This window comes from Podarcis gaigeae (assembly GCF_964106915.1).
Source record: "Podarcis gaigeae genome assembly, chromosome: Z".
In the NCBI taxonomy this organism is placed as follows: domain Eukaryota; kingdom Metazoa; phylum Chordata; class Lepidosauria; order Squamata; family Lacertidae; genus Podarcis; species Podarcis gaigeae.
The window spans coordinates 3,211,016-3,225,395 of NC_139691.1; the positions used below are offsets into that span (position 1 = coordinate 3,211,016).

The 14,380-nt window shown below is 45.8% G+C and overlaps 1 protein-coding gene across 2 annotated transcripts in view; it reads left to right on the plus strand.

Annotated features, from left to right (window-relative positions):
• ENTPD2 (ectonucleoside triphosphate diphosphohydrolase 2) overlaps positions 1–14,380 on the plus strand; it is a 35,865-nt gene that overhangs the window by 6,550 nt on the left and 14,935 nt on the right. The window lies entirely within an intron of this gene.

A 14,380-nucleotide genomic window follows, 5' to 3' on the forward strand; every position in this document is an offset into this window, starting at 1 on the left:
AGAAAAGTGAAATAATATAGAGATTGTTCAGGGGAGTTTCTGCTTTTGGTTACATGCATAGGCTGGGTTGCTGTGGGAGCATTGCATTTGGAGAGTCTCCTGGTGGGGCGGGGGGGGGGGGGAGAGGTATGGTCTCCGCATGGGCATCCTGCCTTCCATGCTTGGTATGTAAATCTCTTTAAATCCCTTGGCACCCCAGCCAAGTCTGAGACTGCTGCTTTGCCAGGGCAGGAGAGAGCCTTTTAAGAAGCCTGGGAACAATCTTGCACAATTTTGCTGAGGCCTGCATCCAGAAGCCTGCCCTGCCTGCACAGAAGCCTTTTGGCACCTTGACTTTGCTGGAGGGGAGATCAGGAAAGCCTTGGGGCTAATTCATGGACTGCATTTGCTAGAGACACTTCCAAGTCATTTGCAAAGTCTAAATCAACAGTAAAAGGATGTGGGGTTTGCATTAACCATGAACCCCATATCCATTCTTTTTCAGCATGGTTCCCTCCAGATATTATCAGACTCCAGCTCCCATCATGCCTGATCATTGGCCACACTGGCTGGGGCTGATGGGAGTTGGAGTCCAACAAGGTTTTAGGCCCTTATATCTATGTACAGAACCTTGAATAGCTTTGCTCCAGGGTACTTAAGGCACCACCTGAATATTTGTATCTTATCTCAGTCACTGAGATCATCTGCAGCAGCACTGCTGGTCATTCTCCGGGTTGGTGAAGTTCATATGAAAGCATCAAGAAACTGAGCCAGTCCTGTGGAACACTCTACCACCAGAGAACCAGAAAATTCCTTCCATTTCAACTTTTAAATGTCTGTTGAAAATTTCTATTCCTTCAGGCTTGGAATACATATTTCCACAATAGTTAGCTGATTTCTGATTTTAACCTTTTGGTATGGTTTTTACTGCATGCCTTTACGCACAATTGTTGTAAACGGCTCTTGGTATATTTAGGAAGAAGCAACTAAGGGTAAGAGCTGTTCAACAGTGGAATGTTCTCCCTTGGGAGGTGGTGGACTCTCCTTCCTTGGAGGTTTTGAAGCAGAGGTTGGCTGGCCACCTGCCAGGGATGCTTGAGCTGAGATTCCTGAATTGCAGGGAGTTGGACAAGGTGACCCTAGATGACTCTACAAGTCTATGATTTTATGAATCATCATATGTAAATATTTTTATAAACATCTGGAGGGCCACAGGTTGCCATATGGAGTGCTACTTGATCAGGATCTGAGCCATTCCAGTCAGCCATGCCCCTCTTTTCCATCCCCACTCTGTCAGTCAGTATCCTTTGACTACTGACCACATTCAGTCTTTATTCAGCAGTTTTTAGGGTTTTCTCTTTCCACCACGCTGACTGCACTGGGTTCCCCCCCCCCCTGGGTATTTTTGTACTTCTCCAAACTTTGGGGTAGCCCCAAGCCTCTTGATCTCCTTCTTGTGGGGGGGGAGGGTGATGTTCTTTTGGCTACCTAAACCTTGACTCTCATAGCCTGAATCTATCAGTCAAAGGAATGATTTGGAACTTTGTTCTGTGACCTCCCAGGACTGATCTCCTCCCATTCCCTTCTGCTCATTCCTTCCTTCAAGTTTGATGACGCCTCCTCTGGCGTTTCTTCTTCCTTCCTCCTGATTAGCATTCAAGTCACTCAGGAGTTATATAAATGCTGTGCTCTTTCCCTGCTTTCGTTCCTACTTTCCAGCTGGAACTCTCCCTGACTCTCCTGTAACTTTGCCAAAGTGTGACTTCATCTGCAGCCTCCCAAGTGAGACAATGAGCAATCCTGAAGCCCTGTTTCTCAATATCTCTCACTTGGAAGCATTTGGGAAGTGACAAAATGTGCTGTCACAAACTGACATGATATCTTAGGAATACAAGGAAGAGCTGGGTCAGGGAAGGGCTGTAGCGCAGTACTAGGGCACCTGCTTTGCCTGAAGAAGGTCTCAGGTTCCCCTAATGGCATCTCCAGGTACGGTGAAACGCTGTAGAGCTGCTGGCAGTCAGTGTAGTAATACTGAGCAAGATGCATCCTGTGGTCTGATGGTATAAGGCACTTAAATGACTACACCCCAGAACAGTTGGCCATAGAGCGAAGCAGAGGGTGGGGGATGACCCTGGACTGAGCCTTAAGTGGCCCCCAGGGCCTGGTGCAATATGTTAACTGTTGCTGGACCGATTAGCAACAGTGATCACAGAGCCATAACTTCACATATGTAAATGGACAACTTCCAGTAACATTCATATTTGACTTCAAAAGTGGAAAGCAGGAATAGCATGGCTTCTGCAAAGGCAAGCCATGTCTCATTAACCTTTTAAAGTTCTCTGAGAGAATCTACAGGCACATAGAGGTGACCCAGCTGAAATGGTGTACTTTGTCAAAAGATTTTTGAAAATCTAAGCACCTCACCCAGGACTCCTGAGTGAGCTTAGTTGTCACGGAATGAAAGGTGGGGTCTTTTTTGTGAACCAGGAGCCTATTAAGAAACAGGGAAAACAGGAAGCAAAGAGTGGGAATAGATGGACAGTTCTCTAAATAAAGAGATGTAGGAAATGGAGACCCCCCCAAGAATTGGTGTTGTGACCTCTGCTTTTTAACTTGATCACAAACTATCTATATGTAGGGATGAGCAGTGAGGCAGCCAGGTTTCCTGGTGCTACTAAATTGTTTAAAACAAAAAGAGTTTGAGAAGAGCTCTGATAGGACCTCTCCAAACTGCCTGAGTGGGTGGTAAAACAGCAGGTGCAATTCACTGTACACACACAAATGAAATAGTAATATCAATTTCATGTTTATGCTCCTGGGTTCCGAGGAATAAATGTGGCCCTCTAGATGCTGCCTTGCAACAAGTCTCAGCATATTTCTGCATTGCAGGGGGCTGGAGTAGATGACCCTTGCAGTCCCTTCCAAATCTACAGTTTATGATCTACGAGCTGCAAGAGTCAAGCAGCATTTTGGAGGGCTTGCAAGAGACTCCAGGTCTTTCCCTTCTTTATTTCAAATCAGGACACAGTGAAGCTGCAGTCAATTCTTCTTCTTGTTGTTGTTCTTCTTTCTGGGAATCCCAGAGATGTTCTTTGCAAAGGTCATTCAGCCGCTGCCAGAATGAGCCCCTGTGCGCTTAGAAAAATTCTTCTGTGTTCGGCAGATTGAGTGCCAGGACTTCTCCAAGAGACTATTGGGCTTGTCTTGGGCTTTTTGCAATGCAGCGGGGGCTGTTTTAATGAGGATCTCTTGAATTCATTCTCTCTCACTGGTGTCTCTCTCTCTCTCTCTCTCTCTCTCTCTCTCCCTCTCTCCCTCCCTCCCTCCCTCCCTCCCTCCCTCCCTCCCTCCCTCTGTGGCTATTTCCTTTCTCAGAGCTTCAGATAATGTTTTCTGCTCAGAGTTCTGGTTGCACCATGAAATAGGTGCAAACTCCTAGGGGCCAAGGGAACTTCGCTCCCCCCCCCCATAAAATATTTGAGGGAGCCCACCCCCACCCCCCATTGATGGGCATTGCCAGTCAAATGGTGTGCATGTTCCACATCTTGTGATTGATTATATGGGGTGGGGCTTATATGGGGTATAGCGTAGTATCAAAATAGGGCTTCTTCTTTTTTGGCACAATATGGATAGACGTCTTTTCAAAATTTGAGGAAGAGGATTGGCTATATTTTACAAAAACTATACCAATCAGTATCCCTTTATTGAATCCATCAAAACTTATTTGTACTGTTGAATTTATCTTAATGCTTCCAGCGTTTTCATCTGTACATAATTATTTTCCATATATTAACTAAACGTTTTCCAATCTTCTTTAAACACATTATTTAAACATATTATTCTATATGTTAAGTCTGCAAGTTGTGTATATTCTGTCAACTTAAGTTGCCATTCTTCTTTGGTTGGGACTTTGCTCGTTTTCCATTTGGGGGCTAACAAAACACAAGCTGCAGTTGTAGCATACATAAATAACCTTTTTTGACACCTGGGGATTCCAGTCTGAATTATCCCCAACAGAAAGAACTCTGGTTTTTTTTTGGGGGGGGGGAATGAACCTTTAAACATCCCCCCCCAATTCATTATAGATCACTTCCCAATACTCTTTTACTGGGGCTGATGGGAGCTGTAGTCTAAAACAGCAGGAGGGCACCAAGTTAGTGAAGGCTGGTCAAGAGGGTAGTTCAGGTGACCCATATAATGTTGGGGTGTCTTTCACCCCAGTTCCATTCTTAGAGCCAGCTAATTAGCCTTGACGGCCCATTGTCTATCCTGCCATGACAATGCATTGCAATGGCTTGGTCACTGGGTGTGGGTAAATGGATAAAAGCTTGAACTTGGAGTTCATGCAAGCACCTTGCAAAATTTGCTATATAAGGGCATTCTCTGAAGCGGAAACACAAACCCACTCTGCCTCCTCCAGCTTTCAGTTTTAGATACGTTGTGAAGATGAAGGGAAACATTTTCTTGGTGGTGTAAAGAAATTCAGAATCTGGCTTTGGGTCTCTCTCTCTCTCTCTCTCTGATTGTTTTCTCTTCTTGGGGGGTCTCCTGAGATCCTTCTGCTGCTGTTTTACAACCCAAGCCCCCCAATGATTAGAGTACAGCAATTCAAGGAAAACCAAAACCTCCTGGGGCCACTGTTACGCACAATTCAATACCAAACCATGTGGGAAGTTGCCTCCCCTGTGGCTCTGCGAAAGTTGCAGCTCTGAGTTGGCATCCGTTCAGTTGCTCTCCTCCAGGAAGTGGAAGCTTCCAGGAAGTGGGGAGACATGTCTAACATACTCCACATTCTAAGGATAGATCACAACTAATAAATGCTTTTTGTGCAGTGACGGGGAAGCAGCATTTCCTTAGATTTGGACATTCTCAGCGCAAAAGAAAGGTAGCAATGCTAATCGTGGACACTTCTGCATTTCCAACTTTACTATAAGAAGACATTATTTAAAAGATACCCTTCAAAAATCTAAGGGCATATTGGCATTCCCACCACCACATGTACATACATGTCCCCTCCCCACCCTGTATCTTGCATTCCCTCCAGCAATTAAGCGATGGGAGATCACAAATGCAACTAAGGGCAGACAGGGTCATGTACTAGGGGAGGCAGATGCATGGAGCAGAGGTCTAGCCATCATGGCTAACAGCCATTGGCAGGTGGAGCCTCCAGGCAGTATGCCTTTTGAACAACTACTGCAGGGGCCAGATCATTGATCCACCATGCTCACTGTTGTCTGCACTGACACTCTCCAGAGTTCCAGCTTGTGGAAATACCCAGGATTAAACCTAGGAGGATTTTCTGAGGCAAAGTGGTTGGCCATTGTACAAAAACAGGATACTGGTCTAGATGGACCAGAGTCCGATTCAGCAAGGCTCGTCTTACACCCTTATGCTTGTTAAATGGAGCCTCCATTTGCAGAGGCAGTCTGCCTCTGAAAGCAGATGCTGGATAACCAGCGAAAGGAGGCTCTTGCCTTTACGCCCTGCTCGTAAAGGCATTGTGATTGGTTGCTGGAGGTATTGGTTTAGATGGTTCTTTGGCCAGATCCAGCAAGGCTCTTCTTAGGATATGTTGTTGTTCTTTGCACAACACACCCCTCTCCTGAATGCATCAGCTTTCCAAGAACTCTGCGATCTTTACAAGTCATGCATCTGGCAGTCTGAAGGATGTATTGTTTTGGAATTTGCAAGAGTCCAAGTCCCAACTCTAGATTTTTCCACCTAAAGGAGGGTGATAAAAAAACAGACTTCTCTCCAGGCTCTTTTGCAGGGGCCTGTCAAGGAAGCGGGGGGTTGGGGGGTTGGAGGGGGGATGTTCCTGGCTGAGGTTTGACCTACAGATGTGCAGGCTGGGAAATGGGCTGCTCTCTGTTGCTGAGCTCACAATACGCTGTTTACGGAAAAATTGGCCTTGTGAATCTTGTAGCTAAATAAGCTCCAGGAGAGCCTTGCTTAAAAACTGGAGGAGAGGCTGGACTGTGGAACAAGGCGGGAGGCATAGATGACTATCAGATGTAGAAGGGAACATGGGCTGGCTGTCAGTCTCAATGTCCCCTTTTGGCTTGGAGTGGTCAGAGGTTATGGGAAAGAGATTTCAAGAGGCGGATGCTGGTCCTGCAATAGGCGGAACCAATGTACAAACCGTGGAGGCAAAGCAAGCGAGCTGCTCTGAGTTTTTAATTCCCTGACTCCAGCCAAACTGCTTTGGAAATCATAGAGCTGTAGAGTTGGAAGATATCGGTCATCTAGTACAAACCCCTGCAATGCAGGTACCAAAAAAAATGAAGAAGTCCAACCTCCTGCATGAAACCATCACCATTTGCATGTGCACATTTTACACAAATGCCCCGGAGTGTTTGCAAACATTCCTCTCAGGTGTATGGTGTCTGTCATAGAATGTTGGCCAACTGGAGCCTGCATCTGTGAGTCTGGATATAGCTGTCATGAATCTTAAATCTGAATTGGATCTTAAGTTCAATTCCACATCAGCCTGCTATTTGTTCTTTAAGTTCTCATGAAAATTTATTGGTATTTTAATGCAAATTTCTGCTAATATTATTCATCTTTTTACACAGCTTTGCCCAACCTTTTATATTTTTTTATTGCAAAGCATAAGTACACTGTTCCACACACTTTACCCAGTCTTATGTAATTTTGTGCATGTTGCTGGACTGGAGGAGAATGGCATTGCAAAATTCAGAGGAACATAAATTTTGGAGGATGGCTGTGTTTTTGTCTGCATATTTTTCGAGAAAGCAAAAATTAGGCAGGCTTACCTTTAAAGGTGATCTGGATGGAATTTCTCCCCCATCCTGAATAGTTGTCAAGACAGAGCCAGGCACTACTAGGGTAAGTGAGGTGCCAGGACTTGTTTGGAAGGAAACTGAAGCAGCGTTACCAGTTACAAGGCATTTTTTGCTTGCTCTGGATACTGTCATGTTGTCTGGGCAGCCTCTTTAGGACAATCAAGTTATTGCTTGAATGCAAATCGGCGAGACTTGCCCTAGAAAATTAACTGCCCTTGAGGTGTGTATTAAGTCATCAGAAGGCATTAAGGAAAAAAAACCCATTTGCAAGAATCTCCACCAGATTTTTGACACAGAACTGGATCGTTCAGGTTCTCTGCAAAGTGGAGGATGAAAGGCTGGTGCTGTGTGTGCATTGTTGCAAATTTGAGGACGTAACCTCAGAAGAGCCCTGCAGCAGCTGGATTGGACCAGAGGGGCCCATCTAGTCCAGCATCCTCTTCTCACAGTGGCCAACCAGAGGCTCATTATGGGATGCCTGCAAGCAGGGCCTGAATGCAACAGCAGCTCACTCCCCACTTGCAATTCCATGCAACTGGTACTGCCTACAATAACAATGATGGGTTTAGTTTGGATGTAATCTGAGGGGTCCCTTATAGTCCTGTGATTCTTGGCTGTGTTTTGTTCACCAGGAGAGGGTTTACAGAACAAGGAAGACCTCTAGGGATTATCTTGCTGGTTCTGAGACGGTGTTCAGCTGTCCTGCCTTTTGACATGGAAGCATGTTCCATCAACAGATGGGCTCTTCTGAAAGGAGGTCATTTGGGAACCAGAGAATCATAGAATTGTACAGTATTATTGTGGATGACTTCTGAGACGAAGGAATGGCAGTTCAGCTGTCTCTCTGTTAGTTCAATCTTCTGGTGTAGGGAAAGCAGACTGAGAGGTTTTTTGCTCATCCTACTATAAAGAAACATTTTACCACCCCTGGTGGGAATGCATTCCAATATGAGGGTTTTGGTCTGATGCGCATAAGGAACTGATACTGGTGCTACAGGTGATAATACAGAATTATTTTTGCTGTCTATGTTTATGGGGCATAACAAGGATATCAGGTCTAAGGACTTGATTCTGCATTTGTTAATTTCAGCTGGAGGAGCCAGCACTTGACACAGGTAAGATTTTGATAACCTAAACTTCCATCCTGGTACAGAAGGATCTGGACTTTAGCAACAGCAGAGAAAATGATGCAGCATATCAGCTTTATGCAAGGAAAAGGAAAACCACAATAATTTTGCCTGTTTTGTAAGTCAAACACACAACAATAGCAGTTATGAACATTTGGCAACTTTAATATACTTAATGTGAACTCTGGAACTGTTTAATCTTTTATTCTTTGAGGTCACGGTGTGCCTCGTCCTTTTCTTGCATTTCCCCCCTTTTTAATTTCTATTTTATTGTTTTTCTTTTGGATAAATAAACTGGGGGATCCAATGAAAGTGAATGTTGGAAGATTATAGACAGACAAAAGAGAGTAGTTCACTCAGGGCAAAGTTAAACTTAAACTCTGAACTTCCCTCCCAGAAGGAGGAGGATGGCTTTAAAAGGGGTGTGTGCACAAATTCATGGAGGATCACACTCTCAGAGGCAACCAGCCACAATGGCTGTGTTCTACCTCCACTGCCAGTGTCTGCATGTCTCCAAATCCTGGGACTTGCAGGTAGGGAGGCTGCTGTTGTGCCCAGGTCCTACTTGTGGGCTTCCCATTTGGCTGGCCACTGTGACAAGAGGATGCTGGCTCGGATGAGCCTTTGGCCTGATCCATGAGGGTTCATCTTCGGACGTCCTCATGTTTCTGAGTCAGACTACCGTTCCACCCAGCCAACCATTGTCCCTGCTCTGCCTGGCAGTGGTTCTCCAGGGCGGTGGGCAGAGAGAGCAGACATTGAACGTGGGACCTCTTCTGCTTGCAAAGCATGCCATCTGCCACTGAGTGCCAGCCCCAAATGAGGGCTGGCAATCATGAGCTGGCACCACTGGGCACTTTCCAATGCACACGCCTCCAAAGGGGGGGCCACTGCCTCGTTGATACTGCCTGTTTCTTATTCTGAAGTACCATAGGAGGACCCAGAAGATGAGGAGGACCCTTGCCATCTCTGAGCTTTTTTGTGGACTGGACAGCATCAGTGGGGGGGGGGAGGTTCACCTAGGAAGAGCCCACCCATCTCAAAATCTGGAGCTGGCCCTGTCCCAAATCCCGCTAATGGAGCTGGTTCTAGGTGCCTCCGCAGTGTGGGTTTAGCCTGAGAGGTCAAGAGAGGGAGTTTTCCAGATGGCTTTGCAAGGCTTCGGTCTCCTTATCGCTAGTTGACAGAGAAGAGCCCTCTTTGCACCCTTGGGTTCCGTGGGGCAGGCTCATTGCCTTTTGGAGCTGGACACACCATCCTTCAGTGGCAAAGCACAAGCTGCTATTTCATTCCATTGTGCACTGTTACTTGTTGGAACGTGAAGGCTTATCTCCCTCCCATTTAATAATGCTTTTTGTTTCTTTCATGTAGAGCACTTATGTCTCAAGTGCTTGTGCTTGCTGGCCAGAAAGGCTCTTTGCTTTTCTGTTTCTTTTTGTGATATGATACTTTATTTAGAATTCAACATTAACAAAGGGGGGAAAAAACACAGTAGTTGCTACATCAATTCCTTTACAATTAACCAATTTTAACAATATATAAAGAGTAATAAAAAAAAATACATAACATCACTTTTAACTTACTGAGGTTTTCATATTACACTTTTATCTCTTTCTTAACATATCAAAAAGAGAAAGACCAAGAAGGGAAACAGAAAGAAAGAAAAAAGAAGAGAAAGAAGAAGGGGGAGGGAGGGAATGGCTGCCCCTAGGGGAAGGCTGAGGGAGAGGAGGAAGGAATATGTGTCCAAGTATTACATTTGTGCTGATGGTATGGGTTGTTGTTGTTTTCTTAATGGGCCAGGGCAGTTTTCTGTGGTTCCATGAACAAAAGCCTGGTGGCTGTGTTGGCAGGGGCTGATGGGAGATGTAGTCCAAAGTGGCGGTGTGTGGGTGGGTGGGGACTCCAAGTTGGCAAAGGCTGGAAGAAACCTGCCCATTGGACGCGGGAGCAAGCCCGAATACAGAAGAGCAGCCAAGTAGTGAAGTATTGCGTTTCTGATCTTATGCTGTAAGATTCCCAAGAAATGTTTATTGATGGATGGCTAAATAAAATAATAGGATCTTAGAGCTGGAAAGGACTGCAAGGGTCTAGTCCCTCCCCCCGCAATGCAGGAATCACAACTAAAGAATCCCTGACAGGTGGCTATCCAAACTTTCTTTGAACATCTCAGCTGAAGGAGAGTCTACCACCTTTCAAGAGAGCCTGTTCCATTGCCAGAAAGCTCTTCCTGATGGTTAGTCGACATCTCCTTTTTTGTTGTTTAAATCCATTGGTTTGGGTCTTACCCTTGGGAGCAGCAGAAAACAAGCTTGCTCCATCCTCCCTGTAGATATTTCAAGATGGCTATCTTGTCACCTCTCAGTCTCTTCTTTTCCAAGCTAAACATACACAGCACCTTCAGCCACTCCTCTTAAGGCTTAGTTTCCAGACCCTTGATCATCTCGGTTGCCCTCATCTACACAACTTCCAGTTTGCCAATATCCTTCTTAAATTGTGGTACCCAGATCTGAACGCAGGACTCCAGGTGTGGTCTGACCAAGGCAGAATAGAGCAGAACTGGTACTTCCCTTGATTTGGACACTTCTATTGATGCAGCCTAGAATTGCATTGGCCTTTTTAAAATTTTCGGTTACTTTGAGTTGCCAACAGCATTCTGCTGCCTGTGCCTTATAAAGTTCAGCTGATACAACTGCAGCAAAATTGACCCAGTGGGTCTCTTCCTGCATTCCCATATGCCCCACAGGACAGATAATCTGAATTTCTGAGAAGGGGGAAGCAGAAGGGTTAACTGGGAAGAAAATGTTCAGATGCTTCCGGTTGCTCCCTAGCATGCCCCTCTTTTTTTAAGCGCTGTGTTCCTTTGATGGTAGCTTTTTAAATAAATAATAGTTTATCTTTCTGTGTAAGTCTTTAAGTTGCCAATAATGCAATTGTGGCAAAATCCTGAGGGCTGTTCTTTTAAGTGGGGAGGGCAATTTGAAGCAAGTGCATTTCATTATGTATTCTTCTAATCAGGGAGAACGATTTGATGCAAATGCACTTGATGATAGAATTGTAGAGTTGGAAGGGACCCAAAGGGTCATCTAGTCTCACTGCCTTCTTTCTACCCGGCCTTTTGGCAGACATTGCTGAACTTTGCCATCTGGGAATGGATCTGAGATTGCCTGACAAATGGAATCTCTCCTACCCCCTCCAAGCTTCTTATCATCATCATCATCATCATTTATTATTTATACCTCGCCCATCTGGCTGGGCTTACCCAGCCACTCTGGGCGGCACTCAACAAAATATCAAAACACAGTAATGCATCAAAGTTCAGCACCACATTCTGGTTGCATGGCATTGGTGTGTCAAAGGCCTGTGCACTGCAATCTCTGGGCAAACGCTCTCCAGCTCCCAAACAGTTTAACACCAAGTCGTAGTAATAATCAATTATTCCCTTGCTGTTCTTGTGCTCATCACTTCTCTCTTAGCTTCAGGATTCCTCACCTGTAATATAGGTGTTTGGATCAATTCAGGGGCATTGTTGCCCTGCCCTCTTTTGCAGTGGGCACTGGATCTCTTGCCCCTTCATCCCTTTAGTGGTGCAGCTCCTGCTTTGCATAAAAAGCTCACAAGTTCAGCCTCCAGTGGCCTCTCTAGGCAGTGCCAGGAGAATCTCCCTGCCTGATGAGTCCCTGCCAGTCAGTGTAAGCAATACTGAGCTGTATGGACTGCATTGGTTAATTATTGACAGTGCAGCATAATTTTTTTATGCCCTCATGAAAACTCAACAGTGTCTTAGTGCACCTTTCTCCATAATATATACATTTCTGTATATAGTTTTCCTAATACAATGCATTTTGTTTTGTACGTTACAATATGAATTAATGTGCACTTTCCCCTGATATATGCATATTTGTGCATGGTTTTCACTTTGGCCTTTTTGATTGGCCAAAAGGCTGCACTGCAAGCTTTGGGGAAACAGAGGTTCTGATGCTCAGCTCTGTTTCAGTTCCCTTCTTGCTTCGGGAAATGTGAATTGGGCAGGTTTGCATTTACATGAGGACCGAATTCCTCATGCATCTCTCATTGGTGATGGGTGTTCCCCTTCTCCATCCCCGGCAGAAGCCTTGTGTGTTTCAGTTCCCTGTTCTTCATGGGCATTTGGTGGGGTTTGCCTTGGCAAGCAGGAGGGAGAAGAAAGGACCTATTTATAGAATGGCTGTTCAGTCCATAGATGGTCAAAAGGACAGGAACCGTTGAGAACCCTGCCGTTCTCTTGCCATGGTCTGTTTTGAGAAGGAGCTGTGGGTCTCTCCGCTCAGGTGACAGCTGAATCTTTCCTGACGCTCTCTGGCAAAAGCAAAGTCCGGGATATCAGCTCTGAAGTGAGTAACTGCCTTGTAATCCCTGTATGGAAATCCTGCACTTGAAGCACAGTTAAGTGTGGGCAAAGCTCAGTTTGCATTTTAAAAGACAGGGGTTGCTTAAACCAAGGTATATGAGAGCTGCCTGCGGGTATTCAGAAGAGGGACGGTGGCACTTTGCATGTGCTCAGAGGCTACTCCCCTTGCTCAGAGAAACACAATGGGATCCAGCCCACAGGGAATCCACATTAAGTCCTGGTTCCTTTCTGTGTGTGCATTTGGAAAGCCTTTACCTATGGCCTCCTTAAATAAAATAAAATAAAATAAAATTAATTCAAATTTAATTAATTAATTCAAATTCAATTAATTAATTCAAATTTAATTAAATAAATTATATTTATTTTATGTATTCATTATTATTTTTAATCCTACCATCGCTCTTGGGGCCGCATGCATAGTTTTCATAGAACCATAATGTTGGAAGGGATCCCAGGGGTCATCTAGTCCAACCCCCTGCAATGCAGGAACCACAGCTAAACTATTCATGACAGACGGCCATCCAACCTCTGTTTAAAAGCCTCCAGTGAAGGAGAGCCCAGGAGGTCATCAGATACCCACTTCATTTCCTCACATCAGCCCTGCAAGGTAGGAGGCGAGAGAGAAAATGAGTGACTGTCCTAAATGTCACCCAGTGAGTTTCATGATTGAGGGAGGGACCGTAACAGTAAGGGTGGGGGCTTTTAGGGGATAACCACCACCCAGGAATTATACTTACCCCTCCCCCACAACTTCCTTAATTTTTATTTTATCTCACCATTTGCTCCTAAACTGGAAGTGAAAGAGGCTCTGCAAGGCAGGGAGTAGGACTGAACCCAGAGATTGCTCTTCCACTGTGGTTAAAAATGTACCGTATTTTTCGCTCTATAAGACGCACCTTTCCCCTCCTAAAAAGTAAGGGGAAATGTGTGTGCGTCTCATGGAGCGAATGCAGGCTGCACAGCTATCGCTGAAGCCTCTTGAGTGAAGAGGGATCCCTCCTTCCTCTTCGCTCAAGAGGTTTTGCACTGCTTTCTTGTTTTCCTCCTCTAAAAACTAGGCGCGTCTTATGGTCGGGTGCGTCTTATAGAGCGAAAAAATACGGTAATAATTATGAGAAGGAGAGCCTGCTGGGCCAGCATCCTGTTCTCAGTGGCCAACCAGATGCCCCAATGGAAAAACCTGAGCGCCAAAGCCCCCTCCCCTTCTGTGTCCCCCAGCAATTGGCATTATTCAGAAGCATTCCTGCCTCTGACGGTGGAGGCAGAGTAGAGACATGGTGTCTTGTAGCCTTTGATAGTCCTCTTCTCCTCCTCCATGAATTTGACTGCTCCTTTTTTTAAAGCCACCCAGGTTGGTAGCCCCCACTGCCTCCTGCAGGAGGGAGTTGCGTGGCGAGTCCCCCCCCCCAGTGGAAATAACGACACATGACACAATTATTAAGGTTAATGGGTTAAATAAGGCCACAATTTTTGTTGGTTACAGGTGATGAGCGGTATTGGCTTAGGCATTGGTCCTAACTGACTATATCCGACTTCAGCCTGTCTGCTTGAAGTCCGGGAAGGGTTAACCACCAGTAGGGGGAGTCCTGCTGATGCACATCAACTAGGAACTCCCCCGGGGTCATCAATAGGGGGCGTGCCTTAGGCCCTCACCTCCATAGGCTTCGGACAGGGCCATGCCCCCCGGAATCCTTTATCGGACTACCCTTCAATATGCAGGGCAGGTGATGGCACTACCTCCCCTCTTCCATCTACAGAGCAATACCAATGCCTAACCGCCAATACCAAGGAAGTTGTGACAATTTGCTACGAGGTAGGCGAAAACCAAGTGGCTGGTGCCAATTTGCCAAGTGGGAAAATTCCTAAGAATGAAAACTTTATAGGGTGGGGAAAGCAGGAACAGCTGGTAAGCGGCAAAGAGGGAGATCCCCGGCTGCGTCTAGCTTTAAATAAGGCAAGCCACACCCCCAGAGCCAGCCGATTGGTTGGCCAGGAGATACCGCGACTGGGAATCCCCCCAATCGCCCAGAGGGGCCATGAAGCCCGCAACTCCACCTCCTCCGAAGGGCAGAAGTGGC